The sequence below is a fragment of the Lissotriton vulgaris genome, chromosome 2_1 (assembly GCF_964263255.1).
Source record: "Lissotriton vulgaris chromosome 2_1, aLisVul1.2, whole genome shotgun sequence".
In the NCBI taxonomy this organism is placed as follows: domain Eukaryota; kingdom Metazoa; phylum Chordata; class Amphibia; order Caudata; family Salamandridae; genus Lissotriton; species Lissotriton vulgaris.
Window position 1 is genome coordinate 951,542,488 of NC_141687.1, and position 12,239 is coordinate 951,554,726.

At 43.0% G+C, this 12,239-nt stretch overlaps 1 pseudogene; it reads left to right on the forward strand.

The window, feature by feature from the left end:
- Positions 1-10,941: 10,941 nt before the first annotated feature.
- Positions 10,942-11,704, forward strand: LOC147731461 (uncharacterized; annotated as a pseudogene).
- The last annotated feature ends 535 nt before the right edge of the window (positions 11,705-12,239 follow it).

Sequence of the window (12,239 nt, forward strand, 5' to 3'; positions counted from 1 at the left end):
GGCAGGGTAGTAATGGTGGTTGCCTCCGAAGATTGCGCGTGTGGTTGTGGCAATTCCACGGACTTTGATGACGTTTTTCTGAAGAAGTCCCGTATGCTTAGGGGTTTTTGAAGTTTTAAACTGTGATTGGCGTTGGCCGAGACCTCAGCGACATCAGGTTGTTTGGCTTTCCTTCTTTTGGGTGCTGTGTACTTCCTTTCATTTCCTGATCTCATTGTTCCAGAGGGCTTGGGCTTGGGCTCTTCTGATTGCTCTCAGGTTCAACCCCACTGGTACTTTGTTACAGCTTTATTACAGCAGCGAGTAGTTGGGATTCTGGCTTCAGGGACTGTGTGCAGGCTGTGAGTTGTGTGGCTATATTAGTGTATAGCAAGTGGCACCCCCTGCTCACTCCGTCCCTCCCGCACAGGGCCCCCCAACCCTAACCCCACCCGCTGACACCACCTCATCTCTCAGACCGGACCGAAGTCCGAAAGTGACTGAGGCTACGTGCTACGCAAACTCTGGGAGGCGAGTGCAAGCACCTCAAGGCCTGAGGGTGAAATGGAGCCAGCAGGGTCTGGGTGGGCTAGTGGGACCCGGGCTGGCTCAGGGATGGAGAGCAAGGGGAGCAGCCCCAGAGCTGGTGGGTTCCCGTGGCAAGCCAGGCAACGAGCAGCGGGAGAGGGGTGACTGAAGGCCGTGGGCGCTAAGGAGCTGAGGCACCCGCCAAGAGCCCCAACGGGAGCACAGCGAGCCACAAGGGCTACATGAGCTTAGCTGATAAGGAGAACTCGGTGAGGAACTCGAGGACTCAAGAGCTCTGGGCGCGTAGGGCTGCAGCGCAACGCCAAGCAATCAACGCATCGGGGGGCAGGGGGGAAAAGAGAGGAAGCCGCCCACTCATCAGGGTGTTTTGAGGGAACGGCGGTGGTACGAGAGATTACCTCTCAGATTGCCTCTCAGTCAACCCCAGTCAATCCCTGTACCCCCCCTCGCGTGTGCTAAATGCAGCCTTACCGCGAATCTCCCGGTCTCAGTCGTTCTCAGCCACGGCTGCAGGGCATCCGTCCGTCTCACTGTGCCCCTGCCTGGCTCCCAGCCCGCTCCCCGCTCATCTCCGGCTCTCAGCGCGGCAGCCCCCGCGCACCGCGCACCCACCCCCGGCAGCCTCTCCCCTCTCCTGCGTTGCCACGCCTACCTGACGGGCCTCGGTAGTCACGCTGGTGGGACGCGGCCAATCTGGTTCCAGCACACAAGCAACAACATATTTTAACTAGGGAATGTTTTGGTATTTGTCCAGGCGTAAACAATCCTCAACAATAGATCTATTAAATTGCTTGTCATCCTCTAGCCAAATAGACCGCCAAGTCATCAGAGGCCTAAGGCATAATAGATCAGTTAAGTGATTGACTGCTAGATCTCGATGGATTAACTCAGTCGAGGCCGACTTGGGTAAACAGAGGAGCCTTTTTAGGAATACATTTTCCTCCAGATGTAAATCAGAGACACTGCTGTTGGCCCATACTCCTGCCCCATACAGAGCTATAGTGGCACATCTAGCCTGGTAAATTTTTAACATATCCCTCGAGCGACGATCCCCTATCTTAGCAGCAAATCTGTAAATACCATGGGCATTTTTTGCCATTTTATTCCGGATATTAGTAAATTCATTTTTCCATTTCCTGTCATTAGAAAAAGTAATACCTAGGTAACAAAATGTTTCCACCTGTTGCACCTTCTCTCTATCTATCTATGTGCCATGTAATGCAGCAACAAATTATGGCAGCAATCTCATTATATAAGAGCTCTGAAATAGCCTCTCTGTTTATGCCAGGGCTCCTTCCATAGTAGGGTTTGAATACTAGCAATTCCCTTATGTTGCCACGTTTCCACAGATCTACAAACTGGGGCTGAACGTAATGGTAATCAACAGTTCCAGGGTTGGAATGCCCTTTTGAGTCTGTGCAAACCTACTAACTTGGATGTTTTAAGGGTTTTTACCCACTTTTCTCTAATCTTTTTCCCTACTGACAAAGGTCGGAAATTTACTCCTGACAGTGGCAGACATAAAACTTCTTCCTGGGTTGGCGAAAAAAGTGGTTGGAGGGAAAGTGAACTTGCAAGCACTCTGATTTTTGCATTGGCAAATCTACACCTGCATATTTGCTCATGCTAAAATGTAGTTCACAAATATTTTCTAGAAGTACTATTTCTTGGCCCACTTTTGTAAAGTCTTGTGAATTCATGAAAGCCGTATATCTACATTTAATGCAAGGACATGGGTGTACTTTGAAGACTTTAAAAAAAAAAAAAAAAATTTTATTAGCATTTCCCAAAAATCACAAGAAGACAATTTGCTACAGTAGCGTATTCAATACATTCTTCTTCAAGGAGAACTTTTCCATATTATCAAACATGTATTTTAGAGCATGCTAGAGGTTCTGAAGCCAGATATCTTTTTCATTGGTAATTATATAAATCTAAACAGTTAGCGTGTACCCCCATGCCCCCGTCCCGGGTCGTATTAGTCTTGCCATGCCAGTTCCGGGTTCTAAGAGCCAGACCTCTGTCTGTGCAGTCTATTTGTCTGTATCAGTTTCAGATGTTGGGGAATTCCTGTGTACCACTACTGTCTCTGATCTGCCCTGATCGGTAATTAACCCTTACTTTGCGGCTGCTAGTGCGCACACCATTACAGTTACTACGCTTGCGATGTTACAACGCGTACCATTAGTACGCAAGTTCTTACATCGCAAGCGCTGTTACAACACATGCGTTGTAATGGTATGCGCTATGCACATCGTTAAAGAAACGTCATATTTTCAGTCCTTCCCTACTCCTGAAAAGCATTTTGGGAAGGATTTCACATGCTTCCACCCTCCTACATGTGTGTTGATGTCTTTTGGGAAAAGTAGATTGCATTCCCAAAAAGCTAGAGTCCCACGTCCTGATAAAAGTCCAAGCGCTTTTTGGTGCCAGAACAACGCGTCATGAGATGCATACTGCTTCCGTCCTCCTGCTAGCATCGTGAAGAGGTGCAGATCTGACATTGCTGGAAACCGGAGAAGAGAGGAACCACGGAGGAGAGAGAGGTAAGTGTCGTTTTTTGGGTCATGCAGGGGGTAGTCTTTTAAGTTGTAGGGTTGTGTAGTGTAGAGTAGTGTATTTGAGTTTAGTGCAGTGTTGGGGTTGTGAAGTGTAATGTTGAGGAGTAGGGACAGGCCAGTGGTCGGGGAGGGATGTGAAGGGGGTAGAGTTTTAGGGTTTAGGGTAGTGTTGTCGTGGTGGTGTAGTGTAGTGATTTAGGATTAAGGGCAGTGTAGGGCAGGCATGCAGGGTAGTGTTTGAGTGTAGGGAGCGGACTGGGGGGAGGGGGATGGACATGTAGGGGGTAGTGATTTAGGGTAGTGCTGTGGTGTTTGTGTAGTGTAGGGTAGTGTTTAAGGATTTAGGGTAGTGTTGAGGGGTCGTACAGGGTAGTGTTTGAGTGTAGGAACAGGAGTGGGGGGAGGTGAAAGGTCGTGCAGGGGTAGTCATTTAGGGTTTAGGGTAGTGGTGTGGTGTTTGTGTAGTGCAGAGTAGTGTTACAGGTTTTAGGGTAGTGTTGGGGGTGTCGTACAGGGTAGTGTTAGAGTGTAGGGACAGGACTGGTGGAAGGGGGATGGTTGTGTAGAGAGTAGTGTATTAGTGTTTAGGGTAGTGTAGTGTTGTTTAAGTAGTGAAGGGTACTGTAGTGTTTGTGGGTTTTGGGTAGTGTCGTGTCACAGGGGATAGGTTACTAGTATGATTATTTTATAGTGAATACAAGGAAAAAATATGATGTAGTGGTCTGAGTAGTAAATCAATGCGGAGTTAAAGCATTTTTTGATCATACTATGCAGTTGCGTTTTAAACGCATGCAAAGTAAAAATCTGCGAAGTAATGGTAGTTGCTAAGTAAAAACATCGCAGTAAAAGCATGCAATATGATGGTTTGCTAAGACACGTCATATATTCGCCCTGCTCTGCCTGTGTCTCATCCGTTTCCTCCAGTGGGAGGTTGTCCTTCTGTGTTATGTCAGTGATCATGGTGTACCCATACTCTCGCATCCTCTTCCAGTTTATCATCCCTCCTGACTCTTTTCATTCTGATTAACTCTGCAGTGGCCCATTTGTGCATGTCTTTTCTCCAGCTCTCCACCACAGGGGGGGTCTGGGGTCATCCATCTGATGACTATTCGCCGTGTGGCTAGCACTAGCTCCAGCTGTAGGAATTTCCTGGTAAGTTTCTTGGATTTGGGCTTAGGGAGAAACGCCAAGCATCACCTCCTTGACTGTGCATGGCACAATCCAGCCCGTGGCTGTCTGTAGGCATTTTTATCACCTGCCCCCAGTAAGGTGTAAATTCCGAGCAGTCTCAGATCATATGTAGAAAGTGAGCGTCTAAATGTCTGCATTCCCGGGCAATTAAAGGGTCGGGCCGGGTATATTTTATGGAGCACCCGCGGGGTCAGGTAGGTTTGGTGTACTATGTTATATTGTGTAAGTTTAAATCTAGCACTGGAGCTAATAGGCTTGACCCCCTCATGCATTTTTTTCCACTCCACCTGCGTTAGGGGTTCCTCTAATATAGTGTCTCATTTAGCATGGATTGGGAGGGGACCGGAGGGGAGATCCTCTCTGTGCGCTTTATAAATATGTGAGACCAGTATACATCCTTCCGCCAGGGTGGTGATTGCCTGTACGGTTGCCGTGATGTGTGGCTCCTGCGGAAATGTCGGTCACAGCTCCGTGCTACCGCAGAGACTGTTGCGCACTGTAAGTATTGCCCCCTACCTAGCTCAAATATATTTTCGCTTCTTCCCTTGTCAGGAATTGTTGGGCTGCATATAGGTCTCCCGTCATATGACAACCTCCCTCGGTCCATTTAGTGATAACTTTTAAGACTTTATTTAATAATTGGGTCCCTAATTAGGTCTGGTGTTAACTATTACCTTTTGTGTTTACTAAAATTCTATCTATCTATCTCTCTCTCTCTTTTTCTCTCTCTGTCTATTGGCTAGCTTCACTGTGAGTGACAACATTCTGTTCTTTCAGAAGGTGTTTATTGACACAGTCTTATTGTTCAGTGCCAGGAACTACTGTGGCAATGTTTGCTTTTTGAAACCAAAACAATTGTTGCTTTTGCCAATGTTTGTTATAATAGTGAGTGCATGGCAGCTCCCACAGCAATAAGGTTTTACAAAACCATGCCAAACAAGTCACACATTGACAAAGCCAAAAGGCTGACCAACAATTTCAGACCTACTGACTTTACCAATGGTTGTTTCTTTTTATGTTTCTCGTAGTCGTATTAAAACTGGTTGCACTGATTTTCCATTATGAATATTTTTGTGAAATAGCAGCAAACATCAACACATTTTGTAACAAAATGTATTTAATAAAGTTCTTTATGTAGCCAGTAGTACCCGTTTCTAAGTCCTTTCGATTCTTGCTGAAGTGTCAATCTGGCACTATGTTATTAGCGCAGGGTAACACACTTTGCAGTGTAGTGATTTCCCTTCTGGACCCACTTTGGTTTTCCCTTACTTTTGCGTCTTAGACATTTTAGGCTGCCTCTGCTCTGCATAACCACATATAATATACCTGTATTGCGACATTCTTCTAGGAATACGCTGTACATGTTTTTTGTTATTCGGGGACTCTTCTTGGGATTCAATCTGCACATCTTGTACAAAGTTGCTCGTAATACATGTTATAATAGTGTACTGTCTTCTTTGCTCGTTCAGCAACAGCTTTTGATGTTTTAGATATAACAATAATGCACAGCTGCATTCAACACAGTAGTTCTTATCATATTACCATGTGTCTCATACCCTTGGGGGCCAGAGAGGAGAATCCCGGCAGGGAAGACTGTTCTGGAATGACAACAGGGCCTGACATGCAGCCCTGTGTAAACTAAGTTAACACTCATTATGCAGACCACCTAACTAGATATACCAGGTATGGGGTCCGAGGCTAATCCCAGAGATCACGTATATATACCTATGATCACACAATAAGGTTGGACCTAGTCTGATAGATAATTTGCCATGGTTGGGATGTTTGTCTTATGCACCCTGTAAGTAATGCTAATTACTTTATTTAGTTACATCTGCCTAATGACTGCAGAACATTTTCTTCATATTAGACTACGATAGTTTCAATCAATTTATATATGATCTTTTTTATCTATACTATGGGCATGCATGAGTGACTAACGAAAGGGAAGGATCTGTTTCCACAGCTCTCTTAGGGTCTAGAGGGTCATGTTCGAGGTTGCCGAAATTACCTGATACTCTGGGAAGGTTAGGAGTTCTGCTGAGGAACTCTGAGCATGCTAGGATTTGGACCAACAAGTGGTGACGTTGTAGAGAGGCACAGTCCCTACATTCTGACGTCCTGTCATCTAAAACACACATTTCTGCTTTAGCAGCAGAAGCCATGCAACACGGTGCTACCAACATTGGTCAGGTACTTATTTAACAGTTATCTTGAGTAGTTCATTTATGTGCCTTTAGTACCTTGTGCACCATAACCGGAGACATCCATGGTGTTAGGAATTTATCCTCCACAGTATAGAGGAAGCACTTAAAAAAGATTCTGTTGGTTGTTGAAGCTTGAACCTTTAAAAGGATATCCATATTGGTGTTTTCACTCAGTTTCCTTTACTTTATTAGTAATGGCGGCATCGCAGCCTATACCCATAGCTACTAATTGCAGACCTGCGGTCAATGTACATTTAACTTTACATGGACTTTGCAATGTGGGTAGTGATGTAACCTTCGTGGTTGAAGCCCACAATACTTATCGTTTGGAGGTGTTTTATTTTTGGGTCAATTTTCTAGCGGTCTTCATACACTGATGTTACACCACCAAAGCAATATAGAGCATATCAGCAGTTAGAAATACCACTATCTGTTTCGGGACATCAAAATTGGCTCCACTGTTCACTAGTACATGTCCTACAGAATGTACGTACAAGCCCACTTTGTAATGAAGGGGCCACCTGGCCAGCACTGCTTGGTTATACACCAAACCAAGCCTCAATGCTAATGAAATACAGCAATTATACAATGGTCTAGTTAGGCTATATTGATGCTTAACTCTTTAGCTATCTCAGCACGGGTAGCACTAGCAGGGCACAGACAGTTGCCTGCTGTACCTACAATTAGTCCTGTAATTATACATGCAATTATGGGTAAGATCCCCCACAAAACGGAATGAAATTCCTTTTTGGATAGCTTAACAAATTAATCAAATTGAAGCTGTTTTTCCCCTTATGGGACCACAAGAAAAACATCGAATATTAATTATGTGCTTACCCCTTAGGATGGTTTCTCAAATAGGTGGCTGTGCCACTTGGGGCACAGTCTTTGCTGCAGTCTATAACATAACACATGGTATTCCGTCTACGTCAGTCTTGCTGGAGGTGTTGAAACAAATACAGAATGAAAACGGGGCAGCTTCTGCTCTGGATTTGGATGAAATTCATGGGAAATGTTCCTGTGGTCTCCTCAATGATTCTTGCCAACATTAAAGGCGAATAAGCATTTTTAGGTATACTCCAGGCGCAGGTTGCACCAGTCAACCAGAAACATGAGCTGCCTATAATTATTGCTGAGGTTGCAAATGTTGGGGGGCGACCAAATAAACCACATCTTAGCAAACCTGACTCCAACAAGCACACTGCCAAGCAGAAACCGGAGTTTGCTAGAAAACTTTGGGAGAAACTCAAACCTAAAGAAAAAGAATCTAGGTCTTGGGTGGGGTGGAGGTTTGCGTGATTGCACACAGTTGAAGCCACCTAATAGGTGTCAGTATTCTGATACTTGTCCTTCTTGTTCCTTTCAAGACTCATCGGATAAACAATATAAGAGAGGAGGGTGTTCGGAGCGCAGACAGGAAGAGTATGTGAAATCAAAAAAGGACATGCAACACTTGTCTGACATGAAGATAAAGAAGGAAAGAGAAAGCTGCATCTTTAACCGTGAAATATGCCACAAACTCTGAGAACTCTCCTCCTGAACATGGAGGTGAGGAGGGACTCTCTTCGACACCGTGGCAGAGATCATTGTAGTCCGGATTCTCCTTATCATATAATACCCATAAAGGCGAGCACGCAAGTGCAACCACAATACCCAATCAAAGAGGATGCTAAAGCATCTGTTAGAGAAATACTCTCACAATTAGAATACCAGATTGTAATGGAGCCCTGTATTACCAAAGTGAATAACCCTCTTATTCCAGTGGTGAAGCCAGACCACCCATACCGTATAGTCTTGGACTACAGACAGTTAAATAGTCATACATGTACATTTGTGATACAAAATACACATAGTACAGCACTTATCAATAATATAGCCCATAAAAAGTATAAAACAAACTAAGATCTTTCCAATTTTTTTTCTGCCAGAATATGGCAAGTGAAAGCAGGAGTTGGACTGCCTTCTCAGCACTAAGCTCTCAATGTCGCTTTTGTTGACTCCCCATGGGGTATAAGAACAGTCCAGGACTGTTTGCTGCCCGTGTTGTATACATTTTACATGATATTGACCCCAACGCATTGTCCTATGGAGCTGATATCTACCTGACAGACGATGAGTTAAACACACATTTATCCAGAGTATATCTCATAATATTGGGATTTGCTAAATGTGGCTCCAAATTCAACTTTAAGAAATCTAATAATGCACTTCTAAGTGTCTTATTTCTAGGATTTGGACTTACATGAGGGAAGAAGCCTCGCACCGCACTTCTGAAAGAAGTGTGCACTGCTACCACCACCAAATACTCTTAGGAACCTGCAATCCATATTAGGGTTCCTTAATTTTGGCAGAGCTTACATTGCCGATTATGCACAATGCATTAAACCATTATATGAATGAATTTATCCTGACTTATCCAATCTATATTGGACATCAGACCACAACGACATACTCAGATCCTTACAATCTGACTTACTTTCTACATGACCCTTACATACACATGTCAATACTACAAACCTGGTCATCCGTATAGTCATGGATGCCATTGACTCTACATATGTCAACTTTAATGAAGGTTAAATAGTGCTCGATGCATATAAATCGCATTTATATTTCTTAGCAGAAATGCATTTTGCATCCACTGGAAAAATACTGATTGCAGTTTAGATGGCTGTCATTAAGGAACGGCCACTTGTTCATGGAACACACATTATTGTTGTTACTCCCATTTCAGTCTTAGAGGCTGTCTCAAAAGTAAGTTAAATTTTTACAACAACATTATTGGTGGCATGGCTATACAAACAGGCCAAGAAATATGTCCTTTGTTGTGACATTTGTCAACAAATTAAAACTTCTACCCTACGTCGCCCACCACAGATACACCTGTTGATTTCCAACAAACCTTACAGCTGCATTTATTTGGACCATTCCGATCCTCTTAATTCAGATATTGCGTTTAAATGTATCCTACTTGCAGTTCATTCTTGCTCAAGGTTCCTCCGGGTGTGGCCACAATATTAGGCTGATGCTTGCACTGTTATTAAAGATTTGCAAGTCTTTATCAGAACATATGCATGCACTACATTCCACTCAGACCAGGCCCCTGCTTTTGTCTTGAAAGCATATAAGGATTCTATGGCTTCCGTGGTTGTAGAGGATGCATTATTCCCCCCGACCATCCTGAAGGAAATTCTGTATTTGAAAGGATGAACAGTGGCTTAAAGCGGTCTTAACAGCTAGAGTATTAGTTTCAGGTTGTAGGTGGATCCATCACTTATATGGGGACCAAAGAACACTTAATAATCTCCCCACATGTTCTCTGGGTGGCTGGACCTCATACAAGGTCCTTTTTGGCATCAGAATGTATGTTCTAGACCATAACGGTCCAGACATCGTAGCAACAGCCACACCCTTTGACATAAATGATCGTTCTGCTGTCTTACAGGATTTGCAACACTTCCGTGACAGCCAAGCTAGCGAACAGTTAAAGACGTGTACCTCTACTTGAACGGATAGACCTTCTACATATGAATTTGTATATATTGATTTTATGTATAATCTTTGTCCTTCACGTGATCTCCTTCATGAGCACTCCCTTCAATCACTTCCTTATTCACTTTTGAGCAAATTATTATAAAGTAAATTAGATTTATGATCAAATGTATGATAAGCATCTGTAAAAGAAAAATATATTTATGATCAAACGTATGATAAAATCCAATAAGTTCTGCAATTTTCTGAGTGTCTGTTTTACATGGTTTGGATACTGTTATTTGTTTAAACAATCCCCTTTGGGACCAATTGTTTTTGTACTACTACATACCCAAGTCATGTGGGGTTTATCTGGGTTTCCCAATTCTTTAGTATTGGAATCAAGATGCAGCCAGCACTGTCTGGCTAGATTGCACAAGGGATCTCGCTCTTGAAAAAATTGCGGTGAAAAAGAAATGTGATCCCTCATACTGAGCACCGGTGCCAGTCCTTGGCATTCAAGGTACAAGAACTGTGATATTGCTACTGCTCGCTGGTTGTAAAGACATTCATTTTGTCTCCATTGATCAAGTAAAACTACATCATGTGGCCAATTCTAAACAGTAGGACTTCTTGGTAGTTCCCTAACTCCTCAAGCTACCACCCAGGAATTTCTCTGCAGCTTGTGAGCAACATCAAAGCTGTTTCTCCCCAGCTGGTGAGGGTGGGGAGTGAATTTCAGTTAATTCCTGCTTCTGCCACAAATGTCAGCCATACAACAGAAATTAGTACTGTACTTCATACTATGTCACGTTTATGACGATCCACCTTTCGAGGTACCACCCAGCTCTCTTTCTTCACCTGTGACTCCTGTTTTTTAACAAACTGCTTCTGGTTATTTTGGAGTACTAGATAATTTCTCATCGGACTCTTCTGACACTTCTAACATTTTAGACCCTACACGTGCCTTTGTTTAAATTTCATGGCTGAAATACACTTATCTGGTCCCACCTTGGATAGATGTTTGGATAACACTTACCTTGGTTTTTCTATTTCTTTGGACTGGATTTGTGCCTGTTTTTTTCTTGCTAATAAGTGGACAATACTTTGCAGAATGCTCTGCCACAGAACTGGTGGATGAGGTGTTAACACCTCACTCCTCCTCACATAAATTGAGGAGAGGCCTGTCTCTTGTGAACATTTCAGCTGTTCCAGTAACTGATGTAATTGTTTGGAATAAGGTCTTCTATGTCATTTTCGGTCCTACAGAAAATATGCATATTCCTTATGTATTTAAGGTGTCTATGGGTGATGTTATTATACCCAGGTTACATTCTGATGACTGGGATATTTACACTGTTAAATCCATGCTCAGAGCTGGAATATTATATTGTTGCTGAAAATGAAGACTTGTATCTATAGTCTGCTGATTATGGTGAAATGTTTTGTTATTATCATTACGCACATCATTATTTACATAGCACCAGTGTTCAATGCACACATTTTAATCACACACAATGGGAACATTGTCCAACTTCCCTAGAAGGGAGTTCAAAAACATATAGGGATAAGTGCACATATTTTTCTGGCCATTACTCATTAGACCCGAAATCCTTTTATTTTAAACTTGTCCCTCCAAAGAAATATATGCTGATGCAAACCAGGCTAATGTATACAGATTTGTTTGTCATACCATTAGCCTTGAAAGGCTATAGGTATTGGAAAGATACCATTGTATTTAAATAAATTTGGGGTACCCAACATTGGCAGGTTCAGGGATCAGACACCTTATTTAAAGGGTGCTTAATTCCGACACAAATAATTTTTCTAATTGACACAGCTCAACAAACTACATGTCTAGGACTTGCTCAACTTAAAGACATGAATTGATAATTGGTAATATTTATCAAATTACAGCGAAGTACAGCTCAATGATATGGTGCAGAATGGTCCGTTTAACTCTACACTTTCAGGTCCAGACAAGTGGCTATTGTGGCCGGTGAACACGAATGGTTATTACGATTGTTTTTTTTAATTCTACGCAGGGATTTAATGCAAGCACATCAGACTCTTGTTATTCGCAGTCTCAACACTGAGGGATAGTCACCAGCTATTCGGTAGAGAAATTGTGCCAACAATGGTTGGAACATTCCACACTGTCTGAAGTAAAAGAACATGTCTCCCTCCTGTCGGATGACATGAATCTATTAGATTTCTTGTTGGGTCGTATGTCTCTGTGCTCTAAAATATTAATGTATGCAACTTACAAGGAAATTTGGAA